Below are 26,399 nucleotides of genomic sequence, written 5' to 3' on the forward strand. Positions count from 1 at the left end.
TTTTCCTTTTATTGCAGAGTTGAAAGAGAAAGCCCAAAACCTATCAGTCATGAAGAGTGAGTCCAGAAAGATCATACAGTAAAAATACTATCTGAAATCCTCCAGCTAAAGATTTCATCCATTCAGCAGAGTTCAGATGGTACAAGAGATTTTAGGATATGAAAGTAGATCCTGGGTAATGGGAGCCACCATTGTGTACTGACTTCAGTTGCTTTTTTTTCATATACATTTGGAATTTTTTTACTTGGTCCAAATGATTTCACTTGAACTATGTGAAGGACTTGTCCTTAACCTATAGCAAAATATGCAACTCAACATTTTCCCAAATATCAGACCTAATTAACCATTCATATTTTTGGAATGTTTCATATCATGCACATTTAAGAAATCAAATTTTACTCATGTCTCAAATTTATTTAAGAGATCAGTCTTTTAAGAGATCAGACTTTTAAGAGATCAGTCTTTTAAGAGATCAGACTTTAATTCCAGTCTTCTCTAGAGATCAGTCTTTTTAATTCCTCAGAGATAGAAATTATCATACTTCACATTAAGTGTCTACAATTGACTGTATACTGTGAAGAACAGAAACAAATGTGAGGAACAGTTAATTAATATTTAAAAACTACCTTGGAAACCCCAAGTTATTTGACTGTTAAGTAAGCAAGAATAATTCTACTTTTTGTCCAGTGAGTATGGGTAGGTACGAATTAATCTTTAAAAAATTTATTTAGAACTGTAAATTTTAAAGATGCTTATTACTAAATTGAGCCTCCTTCAAGAACTAAGTATATCATAGGGGTAAAAAACTAAGATGGCAGTGGCATGGATATTCAGTTTAGTCAAGCTCAATTAACTATTGACCAACTAATTGGCAGATTGTTAAATTGTACATAATCTTACAAAAATCTATGTTTTGGTATATACCTATCTTCTTCACATTTTGAAATAAGAAAAATACAACTGAATTGGGCAGAAGAGAAAAAGTTTGATTACTTTGCTATGTCATTAAATCTCTGTGGTTTAAACACTAAGTTGTGTCTGGCTCTTTGGGACCCCATAGGATTCCCAGGTGGCTCAGTGGTAAAGAATTCTCCCTTCAGTGCAGGAGACCCAGGCTTGATCCCGGGTTGGGAAGATCCCCTGGAGAAGGAAATGGCAACCCACTCCAGTGTTCTTGCCAGAAAAATCCCACGGACAGAGGAGCCTGGTGGGCTTCAGTCCCTGGGGTCACAAAGGATCAGACACTACTGAGCAGGCATGCATAGCACAGAACTGGCTCCTCAGTTCATCCTGCCAGGCTCCTCTGTCCATCGGATTTCCCAGGCAAGAATACTAGTTGTTGCTCAGTCACCTAGTCCTGTCTGACTCTTCGCATCCCCATGTACTGCAACGTACCAGGCTTCCTAGATGGTGTTAATAGCAAAGAACCCTCCTGCCAATGCAGGAGACATAAGAGATTCAAGTCCAATCCCTGGGTTGGGAAGATCTCCTGCAGAAGGGCATGGCAACCCACTCCAGTATTCTTGCCTAGAGAATCCCATGGACAGAGGAGCCTGGTGGACTACGGTCCATGGGGTCACAGAGTCAGACACGATGGAGACAACTTAGCACATAGTACAGAGCGGGACTGGAGTGTTTTGTAACTCAATGAAGCTATGAGCCAGTGCCATGTAGGGCCACCCAAGATAGATGGACAAAATGTGACTCACTGAAGGAGGAAATGGCAAACTACTCCGGTATACTAGCTGTGAAAACCCTGTGAACTGTTTAAAAAGGCAAAAATAAGAGGAAAGAATACTGGAGTGCATTGCTATTTCCTTTTGCAAGGGATCTTCTTGACCCAGCAATTGAACCCACATCTCCTGCATTGGCAGGGAGAGTCTTTACCATTGAACCAGCAGGAAAGCCCAATTAAATCTCTACTATTTAATTCACTATAAGCAGACAGTATATAAACTTTATTCCTCAAGTTTTACTTCATAATATGATAGAATAAAGAGAATCTTTTTCATAATTTTGTTTAATTATAATCATATGTTCATTTCCAGGCAGTGAGACATCTTAGGTAAATTGCAATATCAATATAAAAGTCAGAAAAACTGGAAAGTCTCATGAGGACTAGATGATTTATACTTCCATGAATTTCCTTCAATTTTTTGAGGTATGCTAATAAAAGATGTATGATATGTGAAGTTTGGCAAGTGTATTAAATCTTTGTTTTCCAGGCTTCAAGTTACAGATTTTTTTTCTCTCTCTTTACCCTCTTCCTTCCTTCCTCACTCCCTTTCCCTCCTTGCTTTTCTTTTTTCTTTCCTTTTTCTCTCTTTTCTTTTTTCTCTCTTTCCTTCCTTCCTATTAATGTTTGCAATTTCTTCTCTGAAGCTCCTATAATTTTAAACCTTGAATATTTAATTGAATTTAAGGAGGAAAATCCATATCCAGCTTTGTTCTAAATGGATTTTTCTAGAGGAAACTGTTTTTAAGCCTTACACCAACATGAGCAAATACTCTTAAGTCCCGCTGCAGTTTCATGGAGCAACTTCTGCTATTCATCACTCACCTTAACCATTTCTCATAGCTTCTAGATTTTTCTATTTTTACTTGCTGAATTTGAGATCAATATTTAGTTTCTAAGTTAGCATTCTTTAAAGTTAACTGAAACAATGAAATTACTTTTAAGTAAAATGCTGGTGTTGATTAATTAAATTTACTATAAATTATGTGCTTATTCAAGTATTAATATATACCTCTAAATCAAGTATACTTCAATTTAAAAAAATAAGAGGACATCTAGTCATCTTATCAAAGGAAAAAAAATCAACACTAAATCACTTTAGTTCATGACCAATATTTTACTCCTTTATAAAATTATAAAAATAATATTCTTTCCTTATCTTGCAGTTTCACTGTGATAATATTAGGACAAGACTGCTTTTTTTTTTCTTTTTTGGACAAGACTGCTTTTTAAACCTGCAATTCAGTTTCAAAGGAAATTGCTGCATTGACTGCATTGATTGGGTTCTGATTTTCATGAGATATAGCTTATTTCAGTTATTTTACTGCCTTTGCTGGCCATAGTACCTCACTAGCTAGTTCTAGGCAGACTTACAAAGGACTACCATGTAGAACATAAACATGCTACAACTGGAATCTATTTTCAGCAAACATCTTTGTTCTCTCTCCATACTACACAGACAAAGATAGGACCAGAAAAGAAGGGACTTTCTCATTGAATAACAAAATTAGATCCAACATCCAGCACATCTCAGTTCAGTTCATTCAGTCGCTCAGTCGTGTCTGACTCTTTGCGACCCCATGGACTGCAGCACGCCAGGCGTCCCTGTCCATCACCAGCTCCCAGAGTTTACTCAGACTCATATCAATTGAGTCAGTGATGACATCCAACCATTTCATTCTTTGTTGTCCCCTTTTCCTCCCATCTTCAATCTTTCCCAGCATCAGGGTCTTTTCCAAGGAGTCAGTTCTTCACATCAGGTGGTCAAAGTGTTGGAATTTCAGCTTCAGCATCAGTCCTTCCAATGAAGATTCAGGACTGATTTCCTTTAGGATGGACTGGTTGGATCTCCTTGCAGTCCAAGGGATTTTCAAGAGTCTTCTCCAAAACCACAGTTCAAAAGCATCAATTCTTTGGTGCTCAGCCTTCTTTATAGTCCAACTCTCACATCCATACATGACCAATGGAAAAACCATAGCCTTGACTAGACAGACCTTTGTTGGGAAAGTAATGTCTCTGCTTTTTAATATGCTGTCTAGGTTGGTCATAACTTTTCTTCCAAGGAGCAAGCGTCTTTTAATTTCATGGCTGCAGTCACCATCTGCAGTGATTTTGGAGTACCCAAAAATAAAGTCTGTCACTGATTCCATTGCTTCCCCACCAATAAACGGGGACATCCCAGCTTTGGGGAGAAATTGACAGAGGGAGGGTGCTGAATCTTCATGTCTGAATCCCAGCTCTATTACTAAATATTGTGTCTTCATTGGCTAGAATAAGGATAACTAACTTACCACACAAATTTGTGATTTGAATAGAGTGACAGAAATAGATGGGAAATCTAGGAAAAGGATAAGCAAAAGGCAAACTCAGCAAATCAGTCCTTCACTCTTATTTTCTCTCCCTTCCATAATTCGTGGCTCAGCTGGTGAAGAATCTGCCTGCAATGCAGGAGACCTGGGTTTGATCACTGGGTTGGGGAGATTCCCTGAAGAAGGGAAAGGCTACCCACTCTAGTATTCTGGCCTTTAGACTTCTATGGACTGGGGGTCGCATGGGGGGTGGGTCCATGGGGTCTCAAAGAGTTGGACATGACTGAGCGACTTTTACTTTCACTTCATAATTCATAGGTAGAATGAGCTGTACTGTTCTATATTTGTGGATACTTTGCAAACTGAATAGGGAAAATTCTCTGAAGCCTTGAATGAATTGAATGGCTGACTTTTTTTTCTGGCTGTGCTGCATATGAGATCTTAGTTTCCTGACCAGGGATCAAACTTGTGCTCCCCACATTGGAAGAAGCTCAAGTCTTAACCACTAGACAACCAGGGAAGTCCTGAATGGCTGACTTTTAATAGTCAGTGTTTCTTTGCCTATGACATGAATGGGCCCATACCATATACTATTATTAATCTGAATTTCCAAAAAGTAATAATTTGATGTGAAAATCATAAGTTGAGACAATTTTCTCCTATCAATAGTTTGATTTTTACTGGACCTGTAAGTATTTATTTATATGATATGACACTTTATTTTAGGAGACTATACCTCACGTAAAAGGAATCATTTTATTCACACAAATTTACAGAGCTGTACACATTTTTTAATATCTGTTTAAAGAACAGGTATTAGTCACTTTGTCACTTAGTCACTCCAATGACTTTTTGACTATAAATTAGAAAAAAATATTCTTTCTGTAACATATGGCCACAAGGTCAAGAAATACAAATTGGGATCATGTAAGGAAATGGCTGTTGACTGTCATTAGTATTCTAGTCCTGGCGCAGTCAGATTTACAAAGTGTGACCCATAGCATCTAACTCCTTCATTTTATAATAATTCTTGAGGCTGTCAACTGTAAAGGCATTGTTTAGCAACCTCAAAACACTGAGATTTTTACTGTCTTATTTCAGAGAAAAGCCAATTAAATGATAAAAATAAACTTTTACGAGCTCAGAAAAAGTGCCTAACATGAACATTTAGACATCTCCTTTTTGTTATTTCCATTTCAGAGAGTGAGAAAAGTTCAGAAACAAAAGGGATGTATCTGAGGATGGTACTAGTAAATAATGAAATTACATGATTTAGATTGTAATCAGAAGAATTACATATATTTATATATTATATATAATATGTATAGTTTACATATTATACATATGTATATTACATATATATGTATAATATATAATATAATATACAATACATATAATATTATATAATATATATAATATGACATATGATATATAATAATAATCAATAATATATAAATAATAATAAATAATATATAATATAATATATAAATATAATATATAATACATATTTATATATATTATACATATGTATACATATGTATAGTTTAATTTCTAATTTACAGTCATCTTCCATAAAATGATTCCTTCTATATTTTCTTTTTTCTATGTCTTACTACCTCAGGAATATTTCATGTGTTTGTCTCTATACAAACTACCCTAAAGACATTTCCATACTAGACACAATATGCGCAATTGATGAAAACAGCAAAACAGTCTTCTATTTTCCTGAATTCATCTTTTGAATCTGACCTTTCTTATGTGAGAGTTCATACTCACTTCATACTAAATACAAGCAAAATTACATACACTCTTCATTGACCCTAAAATAGTGGGACAGCTCAGATTTGGCAGTTTTAAATACAATTTGAAGTTCCAAGAATTCATTAAGATTTTAAAGTTATTCTGTGATGATGAAGCTTAAGCAGTAAGAATTAATTACCCATTGTCAAAAATCACTCTCTATCATCAGAACAGAATAGTAATGACATATGACCAGTTTTCTTCCCACTCTTTTTGTCTATCTCAATTAGACATGTGGAAAACATAAGCATAGAATATACTTGTGGTCCCATTAACAACTTTTAAAATTATAATTATAAATATCATCTAAAGACTTTGAAAGAGTCATTTAGGAAAGAATACGTTTCCAAGTCAATAAGCCTTATTTGCTTTGTGGTTAAACACGAATTTTATGATAACACTGGCCATTGAATCACAGAATGCTACTCATGGAGAGAATTTAGTGATTTTTTTTTTTTATACCTGGAGGAACTAATAGTTGGGACTTCTCAGGTGGCACTTAGAGAAGGAACCCAGGCCAGTATTGTTGCCTGGAGAATCCCATGGACAGAGGAGCCTGGTGGACTGCAGTCCATGTGGTCACAAAGAGTCAGACACGCCTGAGTGATTAACACTTCCTCAGGTGGCACTAGTGGTAAGGAATCCATCCGTCAAAGCAGGAGACATAAGAGATACGGGTTCGATCCCTGAGTTAGGAATATCCTCTGGAGGAGGGCACGGCAACCCACTCCAGTATCCTTGTCAGAAAAATCCCATGCACAGAGGAGCCTGGTATAGTACAGTCCATAGCGTCGCAGAGAGTTGAAAATGATTGAAGCGACTGATCACACATGCACACACAAACTAATAGCATTCTATTTCCGAACCTTAAGCAATATCCATTAGATGAGAAAGTTATCTTGATTAAACTATGCTTTTAACCATAAAGGGGAATCCAAGTAATGGAAATTGACTACATGAGGGTAATTATATTTACTGATAAAGAGAACGTTAACTATTTATGGAAGATAACACACCCTTATCTCATACATAGGCCAGAGAAAACGGCAGCTCCTCTGAAAACTGCAATTATTTTCTCCCAATATTGTAGCTTAGTTTTAAGGTCTCATCTACTGTTTCTTCTGACACTTCAATGGTAAAGGAGAAACTATTATCAGCAGCAATATTTTTTTCCCCCTGCGGAGTCAGCCATATGGAAAAGTAGAATTAGTTGCCACCTAGGTAAATGTGATTTGATAAAAGTCCTCCGTCCCAAAATAGATACCCCATCTGTGGGCTGATGCCTGAAATTCCTATTATTATACTGACTTTTAAATATGCTAGTGAGACTCCAGAATGCCCTTGTGAAATGCAAATGTACTATCACTGATCTCCCTAAGATTATTATGTGGAGCTTGGAGCCTTTTATTTTCTGTCAAATGTGGAGGTCAATCATGAATCCTTCCTGGAACCTGGCTGAAAGCTCATGAAATCTGCATTAACCTCTGTAGACATATTTTCTTTAAATGAAAGAGGTTTGTTGAATGTTGACGGAAGATTCTTTATGAAATCCATTGCTTTTAACATTTCTTATTACTTCCTAACTGCTAATGAAAATTGTGAACTTGGAAAAAGGACATTCTCAACAAGTGGATGAGAACCAAAGTGAGAGCAGGAGAAGATATAATTATGAACAAATATGACTTTCATATGTGAAAATTGGAAGCAGAACTTGTCCTATATTCTGAATGATTAGAACTTTCAGCTATGTATTAACTTAAATTTACTTAAAATTGGCATGTTTTGTCCAAGTGTGTGACATGGCTCATGCCAACTCTACAGATGTAAAACTATTAAATTAATCACCTTTTCAATTATCTGAACTTTTTTGACATTTAAAGATAGACAAAATTTCATACAATATCTCTGAAGGTGTACAAAACTGATTTCCAAGGTTATACGAAGAAAGGGATACACCTGGAATGCAGTGAGTTCTCACTACATAGCTAATAAATAAATGATATTTAGCCACACTGAGTAATTTTATCAGTGCTTTTTTTTTCCTGTTATCCAGAAATTTTGCATTATGGTTATATTATGTGTGATTATATCCAAAATAAGAGGCATTCAGTTCTACACTATCAAAAATATAAATAATAATAATAATACCAAGATAGAAAAATGATGTCCTATCACTTAATTATTAATTTAAAGGCCTTTCTTTAACTGTTCATTCATATTTATTCCTATCTTATTTGACAACATCTTTCAGTTTCTTTTATTCTTACTAAGTGTATGGAAGAAGCTAAAAGTTACTTTTTCTAAAACTAACAAAACTATATCTATCTACCTACCTAATCCAGTACCATCATCTACCTAGTTTGAAATTTCTAGTATATATAAGGTATTTGGACTTCCCTGGTGGTACATTGAATAGGCGTTTGCCTGCCAATGCAAGGGACAGGGGTTCAATCCCTGGCCCCGGAGGATTCCACATGCCACAGAACAACAAGACCTATGTGCTACAACTACTGAGCCTGTGCTCTAAAGCTCATGAGCTGCAAGAGCCTACATGCCACAACTACTGAAGCCTGTGTTCCTAGAGCCGGTGCTCTGAAACAAGAGAAACCACCGCAATGAGAAGCCTGTGCATCACAACAAAGAGTGGTCTCTATCTGTGGCAACTGAAGAAAACTCACACACAGCAGCAAAGACCCAGGAGAGCCAAGAATAAATAAATAAAGATGCCACCTGCCTAAATAAAGCTTTTTAAAAAAGAGTATTAGCATATTTAATCAAAATAACCATTTTATTATTTGATAGAGAAACTCTTAAACCCAACTCTTTCATCCTACTGTGCACCCTAAGTGCTTACCAAAGGTAATCTTTTTTAATATAATCTGTGAATGCATTATAAAGAAAGCTGAGCACAGAAGAACTGATGCTTTTGAACTGTGGTGTTGAAGACTCTTGAGAGTCCCTTGGACTGCAAGGAGATCCAACTAGTCCATCCTAAAGGAAATCAGTCCTGAATCTTCATTGGAAGGACTGATGCTGAAGCTGAAACTCCAATACTTTGACCATCTGATGCAAATAACTGACTCATTTGAAAAGACCCTGATGCTGGGAGGGATTGAAGGCACAAGGAGAAGGGGACAGCAGAGGATGAGATGATTGGATGGCATCACTGACTCAATGGACATGAGTTTGAGTAAACTCTGGGAGTTGGTGATGGACAGGGAGGCCTGGTGCGCTGTGGCCCATGGGGTTGCAAAGAGTCAGACATGACTGAGCGACTGAACTGAACTGTGAATGCATCTATATATATTTTTGAATTTTCAAACTTGATAAATCACAGACAGACCATTAGATTCTGAAGAAACAACATTGATTTATGTTGTTGTCTTTGGTAGTAACAAGGAGTAAAACTTTGAATAAATTTGTTAAACCTTTAGCATTTCAGATTCATAATCAATCAAGGGTATTCAATTATAAATCATCTGATTTAATGATGTTTCACAAAAAACAAGTTTCATTTCCTCTTAAAGGAAAATGTTATTCAGGGCTTCCCTGATAGTGCAGTTGGTGAAGAATCAGCCTGCAATGCAGGAGACCCTGGTTTGATTCCTGGGTCAGGAACATCCACTGAAGAGGGGATAGGCTACCCACTCCAGTAATCTTGAGTTTCCCTTGTGGCTTACTGGTAAAGACTCTGCCCGCAATGCAGGAGACTTGGGTTCAATTAGCTGGTAAAAAATCTGTCTGCAATGCTTGAGACTTGAGTTCAATCCCTGGGTTGGGAAGATCCCCTGGAGAAGGGAAGGCTACCCACTCCAGTATTCTGGCCTGGAGAATTCCATGGACTGTATAGTCCATGGGGCTGCAAAGAGTTGGACACGACTGAGTGACTCTCACTTTCACTTTTCACTAATCAATGGAAAGTTTAAAGATAAAACTGATCTTTGTGAGACTATCAAATAACTATGAGAAATCTCTCTACATTATGTTTTAAGTATATGAAGTCCCTAAGTTCAAGCTTAGTATCTGACATTGCCAGTAATATTTGCAAAGGGCAAAAAAGTAATATGAATGAGTGCTCCAAAAACTCTAATTTTAAGTAGATCAAATCTGAAAATCCTGTGATTCCAACATAAAAATTGACCTCAGATTATTATGTATGAGATCTCCTCATTCATAAAAATATTTCATTTTAACTAGAAACCCTGTGGAGGAAAAATTACATTTTTGAATAAAACAAAACTTCAACATATTAATGTATGATTAGCCTCAAAAAGATTAAGTGACTAGATTTTTTTTTTATCAGTGAATTTAATTATATTTGTTCTCCTCAGCAGATACCACTGAGAGTTTGTGAGTTGAAATTGATGTATTGGACTCCTTGTAACTATGTGTGAATGTGTGTATAAAGCTATGTATGTACATGTGCATAATTTATTCTATTCATTGCCTTTGATTTTTTTTGGTTCAATAAGCCATCATCAAGCTTTCTGATACTTTATAGATGTTTGAGTAAACTCTTTAATTTTTCTGTTGGAATATATATCAAGGCTTATCTCAAACTCTTTAAGCATTCAGAGCAAGTCAGTGTTTCTCTATTACCTGAAATTTGAAAGTTTAAAAACTACATCTTCAGAGTACCCAGTTCCTAGAAAAAGATAAGCAAACAAGTTACAAATTTGGACAATATGGGCTATGACAATATGAAGAAAGACATAAATGTTGACATTTGGAGAATTTATGAAAAAAAGTCCACTCTTGAAAAGATGAAACAAAGTTCAAGTAAGTGGTAGTTTTTCTCCCTTCTTGAATAAGTTTACTTTACTTATGGAAAGAGGAAGGTATGCCAGGTTACATTAAATAAAACCACATCTTATATTTTAAAAAACTACAAAGATGACATCATTATATTTTTGTATTAAAATGAAGATTCCTAGTTTTTAATTTAAAAGCTGTATATGTCAAGATTGATATAAAATTATGCAGTTTTAAAAAATCTATTAATAGGATCCCAGATTAAATAAAAAGTGAAGCATGTAGACCTCTGTAAACCTGACCAGACAACAGGAAGTTGGCTGGAACTTGTATTTTTTAATCCAACTATAACAGTGTTGGAATAACTGCAAAGACAGGGAACAAAGGAAAAATAAAGGAAAATGTATGCCTTCTATCTTATTTCCTAATCTATGGCCTTTCTAATGTAGATAAATGAGAAACTGGAATTTTACTGAGGTGTGTATGTGCCTCCTCAGTTGCTTCAGTTGCTTCCCATTCTTTGCGACTGTATGGACTGTAGCTCCACCGGCTTCTCTGTCCATGGGATCCTCCAGACAAGAATACTGGGGTGGGTTGCCATGCCCTCCTCCAGGGGATCTTCCAGACTCGGGGATCCAACCTGGGTCTCCTGCATTGCAGGCAAATCCTTTACTGCTGAGCCACTGGGGAAGCCCTTACTGAGGTACAGTGATTTTTGAATCATTCCCCATTCTGGCTGCACATTAGAATTACTTAGGATTTTTTTTTTTTTAATACTGATTCCTGGAAACCACAGATCACCTATGATAGACTCTCTGAGAGTGGAGCTCAGAAGGGAGCAAAATAACTTCTGTGGTGATGTCAACAAGCAGTCAGTTTTAAAAGTTACTAATTTCGTAAATGTAAGTGAATAATAAATGTTCAGAAGAATTGGGTTTGTGATTTCACTAACAAAGTCAGAATTTTGATCCACCTGGACTGTGCGAGCTTCAGCAAATTGCATAATTCTCAACTGAGACACTACATCTGTAAAGTAGGAATAACAGTCATTCCTACTGGCTACAGCTGTAAGCATTTAATGCAGTATTTCTGAAAGGAGTTCCTGTACCACTTGCATCAGTGTTAACTGAAATTCATTGAAAATAATACCAGTTCCTAGACCCATATCATGTCTACCATAAGAATCCAATAATCTGTTAGGCATTTTCAATGAAATATTCAGGTGATTCTTTTCCATAATGACTTGTAATATGCATTATTTCAATGAATAAGAGAAGTACCTATTAGGATGAATACCCCATACATATTAGGCAACTATTACATGTAAGCCCTAAGCAGATAACTGCAACTTTTAAAGTTTGTTGGCATTTTCTAATCTTTCCAAAATATTTGCTAAAATTAAAAAAAAAAGTCAGTTAATCAAAGATATTCCACATATATAGCCAAACTACCAGTTAAGCAGATTTGGGGTTAGAGTTATGAAAGATTATCACAGAATGCAGTAATTGAACTTTACAACTTTGGAAGTCTTTTAATGTACCAAGTCAGAAGTTTTGTTTCTTTCTCAAATAACTGGAATTAGGATAAAACAAAAATAAAGTTTAAAAAAATCCAGAACCTTGGACTTCCAGGCTGTGGCTGAGTATAGTAAATAATTTGTAGAAACATCTTAGATGTTCAAATTTTTTTTTTTAAAAGTGAGAAAAACATTTCATATGAAAGAGGTGATATACAATAGTGGTTAAGAGCATGGACTTTTGAGTCACACAAAAGAAAGATACAATCTCTTTTCCATCATATATAGTTACACAACTGTCAACAAGTTACTAAACTTCAATTTCCTCCTATGCTGTTAGGTTCAGTAGTAGCTCTCATCTTACACGATTGTTTCACTTATTAGATAAGATAATGAAATGTATGTGAAGTCACTGCACCATGTCTCTCAGTTGCTCAGAGTGTGTTATTTATCTGTAAGCACTGTTTTAGGCCGAGGCTACAGAAATAATCTATAAATTAAAGTACACTTGTTAGCTTTGTTTTCTTTTCTTATCAGCCCAGGTGTCTTTTCTTTGGAACCCAGATAAGTTAGTCACTCTCTGGCTTCCTCTTTTACCCTCCATTAAATATGAATTATTAACATCAGGATTTAATGTCTCAGCTTGTAAGGATATATTAATGTGTTAAATTTAAGTGTTAACAGATGAAACTGAGTGTCTTTCCACTGTCACTCAGAACTTATTAATTTGGGGTAAAATTCAGTAATTCCTATAGGGATGTGGCTTGCATAATGACCAACAGAAGATTTTTTTTTTAATATATTTATTTTTCTCTAACAGATTGATAGGCAATTTTATCAAGGGATGAATCAAAATGATAAATTTTGAATTATACAGTATATTAACATAATTAACAAATTCTAACAAAAATCAAACTTGAATTTTTCACAAAATTGAAAAAAATAGGTATTTTTATTGTATTTCTTAGAAATATAACCTCAACTGTTGGGTTAAGTCAGTGAAAGCTGTTAAAGTGATATGAATGTAGACACATTACTTAATTCCTCTCGACTACTTTAGAACCCATGAATGCTTTGTCATTATGCTTCAGTTTTAACACGACCAAGTATTCCTTGTTATTTTTAAGTCTATGTAGGCATAACTGACTTTCTTGTATGTATTCATTTTAATAAAGTGCTTGTCTTGAATACTATGAAGAAAATTACTGATTTGACAAATTGAATTTACTATTTTAAGACTATTCCAAGTTCCTACTGCCTTCATAGTCCAGATACTATTTTGCTTTGAAATCAAATAGAGAAACTGTAATTAATTTAAATAAAAATGATTTGTTTTATATTATATTTTATATGGTAAGATCAATAAATTGACTAATTGAGAATGCTGACATATTTTGTAGAGCTAGTTACATAACTTACCAAAATGCTGACATATTTTGTACAGCTAGTTAAAATAGCTTCTTTACCTGTGCAATCTTTATCACTCCTGAAACATGAGTGGCTAAAAAAGCAAAATTAATCACATAGATTATGAGACTAAAACAGAGTAAAGGAGTGGCATGGGAATTGTTATTTAAGTTAAACAAAAAGTGTGCCTTGTAAAATCTTTTATATATTGTGAGAGTGATGTATAAATTTCATTGCAGCAGTTATTAAGTTTACTGATAAAATCAGAAAATGGTGAAAATTAATGTATTTATAATATATTTAATCATAGCAATATAATTTATATTAATAGTAATATAAATATATTTGAAATAATAAAATCAAAAGTATTGAATAAATGTCACTTTCTTCTTGTAAAATTACTTAATGTTAGAGTGACACTATAAATGATATTTATGATAGCTATTTTGGTAGTGCAACATATTAGAGCTTATTAAGTACTTGCTTATTTGGTGATGTGTTGATTGATATTGTGTTGTGTTACATACATTAAATTGATTTGTCCAGTTGAAGGATTTATCAGGAAAGAAAACATTACAAAGGATCTTTTTATTTTTCAAAGATGATCATTCTAGGTTGCTTTAATTAAAAGGGCACTTATTTTTTTTAATCAATTTTATGGAAAGCACATGACTCAAATTCATCATTGCACAAATTAATTTGGACAGCCTGTTGTAGCATCCCATAGCAGAAAAACATGTATCCATTTTATAAAATGGCAAATGAAATACAGTTTTGAGTCTAATCTGGAATTTTTATTTCATTAAGAATGAGTTTGATCTACTTGGTCAAGTAAGTGAAAACACCAGATTTGACACTTACATTGTCTTTTGACATCATTCAAGAATCAAATTTTGATTTGCCTGCTCAAAACTTTGAGGAGTATTGTCAACTAAATAGCTGAGCCATGGTAATTTTATATCACCAGGAGGAAAGATAAAAACTTGCTTTAGGAAAAATCATGAGGCAAAGCTTTTCAACCTGAATCCTTCCAGCTCCTGTATGCAGTATTTCCTGTGGTGATTTTAACATTCTTTGGTTGCCCAGGAAACTCTCCTTACCACAATATTGAAAGGATTATCTTATCAATAGTACAAGTTAATAGCAAATCAGTTATTAATATCACTCATTTGATAACAATTTAATATGTTAGAGAATCAGTTCAGTTCAGTCATTCAGTCATGTCCAACTCTTTGTGACACCATGGACCACAGCACACCAGGTCTCCGGGTCCATCACCAACTCCTGGAGCTTACTCAAACCCATGTCCATCAAGTCGGTGATGCAATCCAACCATCTCGACCTCTGTCATCCCCTTCTCCTTCCACCTTCAATCTTTCTCAGCATCAGGGTCTTTTCCAATGAGTCAATTTTTCACATCAGGTGGCCAAAGTATTGGAGTTTCAGCTTCAGCATCAGTCCTTCCAATGAATATTCAGAACTGATTTCCTTTAGGATGGACTGGTTGGATCTCTTTGCAGTCCAAGGGACTCTCAAGAGTCTTCTTCAACACAACAGTTCAAAAGCATCAGCCCTTCAGCACTCATTTTTCTTTATGGTCCAACTGTCACATCCATACATGACTACTGGAAAAACCATAGCTTTGACTAGATGGACCTTTATTGGCAAAGTAATGTCTCTGTTTTTTAATATGCTGTTCTGTCTAGGTTGGTCATAGCTTTTCTTCCATGGAGCAAGCGTCTTTTAATTTCATGGTTGTAGTCACCATCTGCAGTGATTTTGGAGTCCAAGAAAATAAAGTCTGTCACTGTTTCCATTGTTTCCCCATCTATTTGCCATGAAGTGATGGGACCAGATGCTGTGATCTTAGTTTTCTGAATGTTGAGTTTTAAGCCAACTTTTTCACTCTCCTCTTTCACTTTCATCAATAGGCTCTTTAATTCTTCTTTGCTTTCTGCCATAAGGGTGGTATCATCTGCATATCTGAGGTTATTGTTATTTCTCCCAGCAATCTTGATTCCAGCTTGTGATTCCTCCAGCCCAGTGTTTCTCATGATGTACTCTGCATATAAGTTAAATAAGCAGGGTGACAATATACAGCCTTGACATACTCCTTTCCTGATTTCGAACCAGTCTGTTGTTCCATGTCCGTTTCTAATTGTTGCTTCTTGACCTGCATACAGATTTCTCAGGAGGTAGGTCAGGTGGTCTGGTAGTCCCATCTCTTTGAGAATTTTCCACAGTTTGCTGTGATCCATGCAGTCAATAAAGCAGAAGTAGATTTTTTTTTTCATGAATTCTCTTGCTTTTTCTATGATCCAACAGATGTTGGAAATTTGATCTCTGGTTCCTCTGCCTTTTCTATAACCAGCCTGAACATCTGGAAGTTTGCAGTTCTTGTACTGTTAAGAATATGCTAGAGAATATCTTAAGAATTTTTTTTAATGACTCTGTGTATGAGAATGGCTATAATTAATCAGCAGAAAGTTACAGGGTAGAAATAGGCACTTTGGTTCATGAGTTTAATGGAAAAAAGCTCCAACCATTAAATTACAGAGTGACTCAGATGGTAAAGAACCTGCCTGCAATGCAGGAGACTTGGGTTTGATCCCTGGGTTGGGAAGATCCCCTGGAGAAGGGGTGGCAACCGTCTCTGTTAATTTTGCCTGGAGAATCCCCATGAACAGAGAAGCCTGCCAGGCTACAGTCCTTGGGGTCACAAAGAGTCAGACATGAGTGAGCAACTGAATACATATACACTTCAATACACACTTAACTCTTAGAAGCCTTCTTGACTGTAAGTGACAAATTTTCTGAGTATTCTTCCAAAATAATTGTTTTTTCTGAGAGATTTTTAAGGACACTAATGAGGTCATAATTGTTATCAAATTATGTTGGATAAAAATAGCACATGTAATAAGCAAAATTTTTGTGCTCAGTTACATATTATTTAGGGCTTAATAAATGTTGATAATAAAAGTTAAGATTGTGTTTATAAGAATCAATCCACGGAGAAGGCAATGGCACCCCACTCCAGTACTCTTGCCTGGAAAATCCCATGGACGGAGGGGCCTGGTAGGCTGCAGTCCATGGGGTCGCTATGAGTCGGACATGACTGAGCGACTTCACTTTCACTTTTCACTTTCACACATTGGAGAAGGAAATGGCAACCCACTCCAGTATTCTTGCCTTGAGAATCCCAGGGACGGGGGAGAAGAAAAAAAAAAAAAAAAAAGAGAAGAGAAAAAAAAAAAAAAAGAATCAATCCAAGAGGAAGACATAACAATTGTAAATATCTATGGCCCCAACATAGGAACACCTCAATACATAAGACAAACACTAACAGACATAAAAGAAGAAATCGACAGAAAGACAATAATAGTAGGAGACTTTAACACCCCACTCATACCAATGGACATCACATCAAAACAGAAAATTAATAAAGAAACACAGGTCTTAAATGACACATTAGATGAGATGGATCTCATTGATATCTTCAGGACATTCCATCCAAATTCAGAAGAATACCCCTTCTTCTCAACTGCACAGGGAACTTTCTCCAGGATAGACCACATCTTGAGTCACAAATCAAACTTCAGTAAATTTAAGAAGATTGAAATTGTATCAAGAATCTTCTCTGACCACAACACTGTGAGACTAGATATCAATTACAAGAAGAAAACAGTAAGAAACACAAACGCATGGAGATTAAACAAAAGGTTTCTAAATAACTAACAGGTTACTGAAGAAATCAAAAGGGTAATGAAAAAATTCTAGAAACAAATGACAATGAAAACACGACAACTTAAAACCTATGAGATGCAACAAAAGTTGTCCTAAGAGAGAAGTTTAGAGCAATACAATCCTACCTCCAAAAACAAGAAAAACATCAAATAGACAACCGAAATTTATACCTAAAACAACTGAAAAAAAAAAGAACAAAAACACCCCAAAATTAGTAGAAGGAAAGAAATCATAGAGGTCCAGGAAGAAATAAATGAAAAACAAATGAAAGAAACAATAATAAAGATTAATAAAACTAAAAGCTGGTTCTTTGAGAAGATAAACAAAATTGGCAAACCTTTAGCCAGACTCATCAAGAAAAAGAGAGACAAGAATCAAATCAACAAAATTAGAAGTGAAAAAGGAGAGGTTACAACAGATAATGAAGAAATACAAAGGATTATAAGAAACTATTGTGAACAACTATATGGCAATAAATTAGACAACCTGGAAGGAATGGACAGGTTCTTAGAAAAGTTCAGTCTTCCAAGACTGAACCAGGAAATAGAAATTATGAACAACCCAATTACAAGCACTGAAATCGAAGCTGTGATAAAAAAGCTCCCAAAAAACAAAAGCCCAGGATCAGATGGCTTCACAGGAGAATTCTATCAAACATTTAGAGAAGAGCTAATGCCTATCCTTCTAAAACTCTTTCAAAAAATTGCAGAGGAAGGAACACTTCCAAACTCACTTTACAAGGCCACCATCACCCTGATACCAAAACCAGACAAAGACAACACACAAAAAGAAAATTACAGGCCAATAACACAGATGAATGTAGATGCAAAAATCCTCAACAAAATTTAAGAAGACAGAATTCAGGAACACATCAAAAAGCTCACACACCATAATCAAGTTCAGTTTATTCCATGGATGCAAGGATTCTTCAACATATGCCAATCAATCAATGTGATACACCATATTAACAAATTGAGAGATTAAAAACCACATGATGATCTCAATAGATGCAGAAAAAGCCTTTGACAAAATTAAGCACCCATTTATGATTAAAACTCTTCAAAAATGGTCATAGAAGGAATCTACCTCAGCATAGTAAAAGCCATACATTGATAAGCCCACAGCAAGCATTATTCTCAATGTTGAAATACTGAAAGCATTCCCCCTAAGATCAGGAACAAGACAAGGGTTTCCACTTTCACCACTATCATTCAACATAGTTCTGGAAGTCCTAGATACAGCAATCAGAGAAGAAAAAGAAATAAAAGGAATCCAGGTCAAAAAAGAAGACGTAAATCTCTCAGTTTGCAGGTGATATGATACTGTACATAGAAAGTCCTAAAGATAGTATCAGAAAATTACTAGAGCTAATCAGTGAATTTAGCAAGGTTGCAGGATACAAAATCTATACACAGAAATCACTTGCATTTCTATATACTAACAATGAAAATTCAGAAAGAGAAATTAAGGGATCAATCCCATTCACCATTGCAACAAAATAAATCAAATATCTAGGAATAAACTTACCTAGGGTTACAAAAGACCTATACACAGAAAATTATAAGACATTGATGAAAGAAATCGAAGATGACATAAAGAGATGGAGAGATATTCCATGTACCTTGGTAGGAAGAATCAATATTGTGAAAGTGAGTATACTACCAAATGCAATCTACAGATTCAATGTGATCCCTATCAAATTACCAATAGCATTTTTCATAAGACTAGAAGAAAAATTTTCATAATTCATAGGGAAACACAAAAGACCCCAAATAGCCAAAGCAGTATTGAGAAAGAAGAATGGAGCTGGAGGAATCAACCTTCCTTACTTCAGATTATAGTACAAAACTACAGTCATCAAGACAGCATGGTACTGGCACAAAAACAGAAATATAGACCAATGGACTAGATAGAAGCCCAGAAATAAACCCATGCACCTATGGCTACCTTATTTTTAACAAAGGAGGCAAGAATATACAATGGGGCAAGGACAGCCTCTTCAATAAATCGTTCTGGGAAAACTGGATAGCTACATGTAAAAGAATGAAATTAGAAAACTTCCTAACACCATACACAAAGGTAACCTCAAAATGGATGAAAGACCTAAATGTAAGAATAGAAACTATAAAACTCTTAGAGGAAAACATAAGCAGAACACTTGATGACATAAATCAAAGCAAGATCCTCTATGACCCACCTCCTAGAGTAATGGAAATAAAAACATAAGTAAAAAAGTGGGACCTGATTAAACTTAAAAGTTTTTGCACTTTTAGCAAAGTGCAAACTATAGCACTTTAGCACTATATATATATATATAGAGAGAGAGAGAGAGAGTGCTATATATATAGCACTATAGCAAAGAAAACTATAAGCAAGGTGAAAAGACAACCCTCAGAATGGGAGAAAATAATAGCAAATGAAACAACAGACAAAGGATTAACTTCCAAAACATACAAGCAGCTCATAGAACTCAATTCTAGAAAAATAAACAACCCAATGAAAACGAGGGGAAAAGATCTAAACAGACATTTCTCCAAAGAAGACATACAGATGGCTAACAAACACATGAAAAGATGCTCAACATTGATCATTATTAGAGAAATGCATATCAAATCTGCAATGAGATTTCACCTCACACCAGTCAGAATGGCCATTATCAAAAAGTCTACAAACAATAAATGCTGGAGAGTGTGTTGAGAAAAGGGAATGGTCTTTCACTGTTGGCGGGAATGTAAATTGATACAGCCACTATGGAAGACAGTATGGAGATTCCTTAAAATCTAGGAATATATCCAGCATATGACCCAGCAATCCCACTCCTCGGCATATATCCTGAGGACACCAGGGTTGAAAGAGACACGTATATCCCATTGTTCATTGCAGCACATTTTACAATAGCTAGAACATGGAAACAACCTAGATGTCCATTAACAGATGAATGGATAAAGAAGTTGTGGTACATATACACAACGGAACATTACTCAGCCATAAAAAGGAATACATTTGAGTCAGTTTTGATGAGGTGGATGAACCTAGAAACTATTATACAGAGTGAAGTGAGTCAGAAAGAGAAAGGTAAATATTGTATTCTAACATACATACACAGAATCTAGAAAAATGGTACTGAAGAATTTATTTACAGGACAACAATGGAGAAACAGGCTTAGAGAATAGACTGATGAACATGAAGAGAGGGAAGGAGAGGGTGAGAGGTATGGAAAGAGTAACATGGAAACTTACATCACCATATGTTAAATAGATAGCCAACAGGAATTTGCATCATGACTCAGGAAACTCAGAAAGGGGCTCTGTATCATCCTGGAGGGATGGTATGGGAAGGGAGATGGGAGGGAAGTGCAAAAGGGAGGGTATATAAATATACCTATATCTGATTCATGTTGAGGTTTAACAGAAAACAACAAAATTCTGTTAAGCAATTATCTTTCAATAAAAAAAATAGGAAAGCTTCTTCATTGTAATTCTATAAAAAGCTAAGGTTATAGATGTTTTCATTTAGGGGAAAGCCATTGCTCATTCTAATAGGAGAGATTGGTTTGCCCTTTTGAAAATAACTGACTTAGGCAGGTTGATTTGTGAATCAAAGAAATTCAGTTTTAGGAAATTATTCTTCTTAAATTTATCCTTTATTAATGGTATATTTATTTGTATGTATTATTATAATGGTATAATTATATAAGTGTGGCTTGTTATTTTACCTCTTAATCCAATTTCCATGGAAATTTTTGTTTTGGAGTTTTGCAGCAGAAACAGGCTTCTATATTCTTATTCCTGTGCTGGGGGAATCAATAAGGTGGTAGGAGTAAATGGTCTGATTAAAAATAAAAATTGCAGGTTTCCCATTCAAGATATTAGAAGACTTCATTTGTAACATTGTCAGTTATACATAACATATGAACATATCTTGAAGGCTGAAAGAATAAAATTTATGTATAGTGAACATTGAGTGTAGCCTTAAGATAAATAGTCATGTTAGCCTACACATAACATACATAGAGACAACAATAACTTTTGGGAATTTATAAATTAGTGAATTAGTTTCTTATGGTTTAAAATTCATGAGGATTTTTCCCTTTGCAAAATATAAAAACCAGTTCTTTCTAGTATTTGATCATTAAGATACAATGTCAGGGACTTTTTTCATTAATCATTACATACCTAATATCACCCATCCATATGTTCTGATGTATTACCAACCTTTTATATATCATAAATTTTACTGTATTGTATTTGAAAACATAGAAGAATACATGCAAAATATATGCAGGCTATAAAGCATAACGAACAAATGAACACTTACAAACCCAACGCAATCTTTAAGAACTAGAACATTATAAATAATTTTGAATCAATCTTTTTTGGCAGTCACATCCTTCTGCATTCTCCCAAGATGTAACTACCATCCTGTGTTGTTTTCCATTTCTTCTTAAAAATAGTTTTATTACATGTGCATATATCTTTAAACAAGAGTACTTAGCTTTAAAAATAATATAAAATGTATGTGTATTTTTCTGCAATTTTTTCTATTTAAGATTCACCCTTATTATTTTATATGACTATAGCTCATTCAGTTTCATTTCCCTGTAACTGTCCATTGTTTGACATACTAGAATTTTTTCTCTGATCTCCTGTGGGATATTTGGGTTTTTTTGAGATTTTTAAAATTATAAAATAATCTAGAATTTATAGATATAAAATTACTAAATTTCAAGGCAGTAAAAATTTTAACTTATTAAGATGCCAAATTATGTTCTACAAGTTACATCATTCCTTTAATTTTCATCCCAGTTTTTCTCATTTCCCTCTTTGTGTTTAACCTTATTTACTTTTATTTTAAAATTAGAGAAGCACTTTGAAGTTAGTAGGGTTTCCCTTCCCACTTCTAGCATAAAAGTCCCACTAAATGCCCATCTTCATTGCTTCATATTTTAAAATTTCCTTACTATACGTTTGTCCCATATTTGCTGTATACCACTGTAAAACACCGCTTCTCTGGTAGCTCAAATGGTAAAGAATCTGCTTGCAGTGCAGAAGACTTGGGTTCGATCCCTGGGTTGGGAAGACCCCCTGGAGAAGGAAATGGCAACTCACTCCAGTATTCTTGCCTGGAGAATCCCACAGATAGAGAAGCCTGGCAGGCTACAGTCCATGGGGTTGAAAAGAGTGGAACATGACCAAACGATGAACCCGCACAAACACATTTCTAGGCATATTATTTATAGGTAAGGAATTATAATTCAAGAATATATTCAAAGCATTATAAAAAACGAGAAAGGTGCAAACCCTCAATACCTTCCAATAGTATTATTCATTGTTAAAATGTGAGCTGTAGTATGTTAAAGAGTTTAATTTCTAATATGGGTGAATAATTTCTGCCAACTATTGACACTCTCTTATGTAGTCCTGTAATGACCAATAACACACAGTTGTAAGATCAGAGAAGCAGTTTGTAGTAAAAACCAGATTGCTTTAAAAGAGACAAAGTTGTTAGAAGAGTTGAGATCATTATTTTAATTTTCTAGAAAAATACTGTCACTCATTGATAAAGTAAAAAAATGTGAAATAATAGTATGTGGCAGAATATAAATATATTGCAAAATTGGAGGGAACTACATATGTTATTTTAAAATGGGAATTCAGGAAATGTCAAGCAGTTAATCAAATGTAGTATATTTCATAAGTAGGAAAGAGGCATGTAATATTTTCATAGTTTTCAAGTAATTGGGGAAATACCATGAAGAAAATGATAGATTAGTATTTGATAAGAAAGTTGACTCAGATTAAATTGTAATAAAATGGTTTTTAAATATATGGTTTGTAACAGAGTTTGAAACCTTGGAGACTGACAATGGGCAAGCCACTTATCTCTTGTGACATTCAGGTACTGTATTTCCTTGGTGACACACCATGACGTGAGGCAGGAGGTAGGTAAGAGAGAAAAATTATTAACATTCTCTTTCATACCTTTGAGTATATTATAAATTAAATATTTTAAATGTCTTTGCTATAATTAGCTTTCCATTAAGAGTTCTAACAGCCTCTATTACTTTATCTCTCCTTTTCTTTAATGATTTTTATACATTAAAATTGTATTTATCCATAGTTAGGCAGAATGATTGTAGGTTATGTTAGCTATTGTAGTTTAAGTTGTATTAACAAACTTATTGTATTTTGAAAGTATAAACTGAGTTTCTAAGTTTTTTTTATTCATTGTCATTGTTTACCTGTTAAGGTGATAATTTCCTATATGTTCAATTTAATAAGCATATGCCTCATGAAATTTTTCATTTAATAGAAACAGTATTGAGAATCTTACACTGTTTCTTTGATTCAGATATTTTAAAGAGATAGCTATTAAGGGTATTGTTTGTTCCTCCTATAGGACATGAAATTAGAACATTCTGTATTCTTAATGTGATTGTATTTTTCTATAAGCATATACAATTTACATGTTTTCTTAGACAGTGAATTTAACTTTTGGGTAAATCTCCAAAGAGATTATCTAGACAGAGTGAGATGGGAAGCTGAAGTGATTGTTCAAATAAAAAAACTGCTTTGGCCTCCAAAATGTATGTTTTTCAGAATAGATGTTCATAACCAATTGTCCAGAACATGGTCTCAAATCTAACATTTCAATCTCAATGTAAAAAATAAATCAGTAAAGCATTTCAGAAGATTTTGCAAGTGATTTCTACTCTGTACTTAAACTGGGGTTACCGTGATAAGCAGATTAATAAGGTATAAGGGACTAGAACTTTAGGGATGTATGACCTTGTTACTAGAATATCTTTGTAGTTTGGAAATGCAACACCTTGCAACTCCTGTTTTAATCTTCAAATGTTAAAGAATTTAAACAAAAGATTAAGGAATTTAAAGAATCTAAAGGGTTAGACAAAATCTCCAATGAGCTATAGTTTTCAGAGGATATCATGTACAAAATACGTGGTAAGGACATGTAACCAAAAACCAGCTTGTCAGGGGTAGGAAGGAGGTCCAAGAGGGACCTATATATGTATATGTATAGTTGAGTCATGTCTTTGTAAAGCAGAAACTAATGCAACTGTAAAGCAATTATGCTTCAACTAAAAAAAAACAACAACAACAAAAAAAAAAAAACACAAAAAACAAGTTTAAAAGGGTAGCATAACCAGGGAGAGAGTGTGTCAGGAAAGGTGAAGCCAAGAATAAGAGCAAGTGTGGAAGCTAAAAATAATGCTAAGGATACATCTCTCTCTCTCTTTCAGCTACATAAGTACACATGTATGCAGGCAAATATATACACAGAGACATAAAGATATATTTATATATAAGCATGTATAGGTTTGTGTGTATACCTACACATAAAATATATAGAGAGAACAATCATGAGAGATAGGTAGATATACACATATGAAATGAAGAAATATTTTTGGAACATATAGAATATAATAAAAAGAGATGCTTTCTCTGGGGGCATAAGAAATACAGTTAAAACCAATGGAAAAACAAAACTTAAGAACTAATCTAAATATATTTCATTTCAGTCTTTTCCCTTCTATCAAGAATAATTCGGGGGTGGGGAGCTGTCCTAAATGGCAGAGGGATAGGATGAGGAGACCACTTTCTCCCCCACAAATTCATCAAAAGATCATTTGAATACTGAGCAACTTCCACAGAACAACTTCTGAATGCTGGCGGAGGACACCAGGCACCCAGAAAGGCAGCCCATTCTCTTCAAAAGGAGGTAGGAGAAAATATAAAACACAGAGAGAGACAAAAGAGTTAGGGATGGAGACCCATCCCGGGGATGGACTCGTGAAGGAGGAGAAGTTTCCAAATATCAGGAAACCCTCTCACCAGTGAGTCTGTGCGGAGTTTTGGAATCTCAGAGGGCAATATAACTGGGAGAGAAAAAAAAAAAAGAAAACCCACAGAATAAGCGCCTAATCACACCTACCAGTGAAGTAGCCCAGAGCCCAGATGCTTACATCTGCCATCAGCAAGCGGGGGCTGAACACGGGGATGCAGGTTGCACGCGTAGGGTAAGGACAGGGCCTGAATGCCCTCTGGACAATCTAAGGGAGCTAACATGAGATAGCAACCAAACTTTGAGCCAGAAAGAGAAAAAAAAAGAGAGCAAGAGAGAAAACTTTCCAGTGAAATGCTCTAACCTAAGGTGTAGTCTTGCCTGCTCACAGAACAAAGGGTTGAGTGAATACCAAAGGAGAGGTAGCCAGCTGTGGACTGGCCTATCCCCCCACCAGAGGAAGAGAGGCAGGCCGGTAACAGCCAGAGCCAGAAGGCCAGGGGCAATCTCGGCCCCAGAGACAGCATCCTCCACCAAACTGTGAGCAGGTTCCCAGTTCCTAACCAAGTCTTCCCAGGATCCTGGACGGTTGACATCTGCCAAGAGCATTGCAGCTAGAGACCAGCTCCCCAGAGGAGACACACAGCGCACCTGAGGCGGTGCTCTTGTGGAGCACCCAGGAAACTGAGTGGCTGGGACCGGGGAGGTGATTAAGATGCACAGCCCACCTGGACTGAGCACTCGCCAAGCACCTGGTCACCTGAGCTGCTCTGACCTGGGAAAGGCACAAAATGCATGCCCACCTGAGTCTGAGTCTTTGTGGGTACCTGAGAACCTGAACCAGAGCAGCTTAGACCTGGGAAGTGCACAAAACCCAGAGCCCACCTTGGGCAGTTCCCCTGCAGAGCAACCTGGAGCCTGAGTAGTGCAGACCGGGAGAGCACATGCACCATGAGCTGGGGCAAACCCAGTGTGGTCCATACAATAGGTCCATACACTCCTCGCACATGCCAGTGATATTTGTTTGCAGTGTTTCTCCCTCCCCACAGCACAACTGAACAAGTGAGCTTAAATAAGTGACCACCTTCGCCCCCCTGTGTCAGGGAGGAAATTAGACACTGAAGAGACTTGTAAACAGAGGAAGCCAAAATAAACAAAGAAGAGGGAACCACTCTGGAAGCGACAGGTGCAACAGATTAAAACCCTGTAGTTAGCATTGACTAAGGACTGGAGAAGGTAATGGCCACCCACTCCAGTACTCTTGCCTGGGACGTCCCATGGATAGAGGAGCCTGGTAGGCTACAGTGCATGGTGTTGCGAAGAGTCGGACAG

At 35.6% G+C, this 26,399-nt stretch overlaps 1 pseudogene; it reads right to left on the reverse strand.

Annotated features, from left to right (window-relative positions):
* The window catches only part of LOC122685971, a 58,789-nt pseudogene extending 33,438 nt beyond the window's left edge, over positions 1–25,351 (reverse strand).
* Positions 25,352–26,399: the final 1,048 nt, after the last annotated feature.

The sequence above is a fragment of the Cervus elaphus genome, chromosome 3, assembly GCF_910594005.1.
Source record: "Cervus elaphus chromosome 3, mCerEla1.1, whole genome shotgun sequence".
Taxonomy (NCBI): Eukaryota; Metazoa; Chordata; class Mammalia; order Artiodactyla; family Cervidae; genus Cervus; species Cervus elaphus.